Genomic DNA, 971 nt, shown 5'->3' on the forward strand with positions numbered 1-971 from the left:
CCTCTTAATATATTAAGTTGGTGGTACTAGCCATACTCACGGTACTTGGCTGGAGCATGTGGTTGGAGCAATTCCTATCTATCTATCTATCTATCTATCTATCTATCTATCTATCAATCATAATATCGGTGGATAGACAGATGTTTTCTAGATAGGAATTGCTCCAACCACACACTCCAGCCAAATACTATAAGTATAGGATGGATAGATAGATAGATAGATCTGAGAAATGCAGAATCATCCCAGTAATAGTGATGGTGATGGGCAGTGGTGGTGAGACTCAGGCTTTTCCCTGCCTGCCACTGGAGATGCCCCATGGTTTCCTAGGGGCTCTTTGATCTCCTATAGAAACCAGGGACACTGAGCCAAATTCGCCCCCACAGTGAAGTCAAGAGGGATGAAGTGGGTCTGGAAAACTAGGGCAAGCTGCCTGGACTGTGCTGCCTTCTTCTCAGGTGCGAGGGCTGGTAGGTCATGTCCTTTCTCTCTCTCCAGTCACATAAGGCTGCTAAAGGGGGGTGATTTTTTTTCCCCAGGGGAAAGAAGTGTAAAAGAAGGACCAGACAAGTTGCAGCCGATCTCCTCCCGCGCCCCCCGCGGGTGCCCCCTTCCTCGTGCCCGGCCGCGGACGAGCCCCCCAGTCGCAGCAGGCGCGGATGACGTAACGCGCGGCCCCTTCTTTTGTGCGCTCGTGATGTCACCGGGCGCGGAGGTGCGGACAATGGAGCCCGGGGCCCGGGCGGCGGCGGCAGGGGGGCCCCGAGGCTGTTGACGCTGCCCGAGGAGGGAGGGGGGGACCTGCCGCGGAGCCAGGTGAGCCCCGGCGCCCCGCGGAGACAGGGGAGAAGTTGCTGCTGCTGCGGGGAGGGCAGCGAGTGGCAACAGCCTTGCAGCACCCCCCTGCCCCCCCCGGCCCCGTCTCCATCCCCGGGGGCTGCGGGTCCCCCCGCCCTCGCCGTGCCCAGGGGGCG

The sequence above is a fragment of the Gavialis gangeticus genome, unplaced genomic scaffold, assembly GCF_001723915.1.
Source record: "Gavialis gangeticus isolate Ggan-Ray unplaced genomic scaffold, GavGan_comp1, whole genome shotgun sequence".
Lineage (NCBI taxonomy): Eukaryota > Metazoa > Chordata > Crocodylia > Gavialidae > Gavialis > Gavialis gangeticus.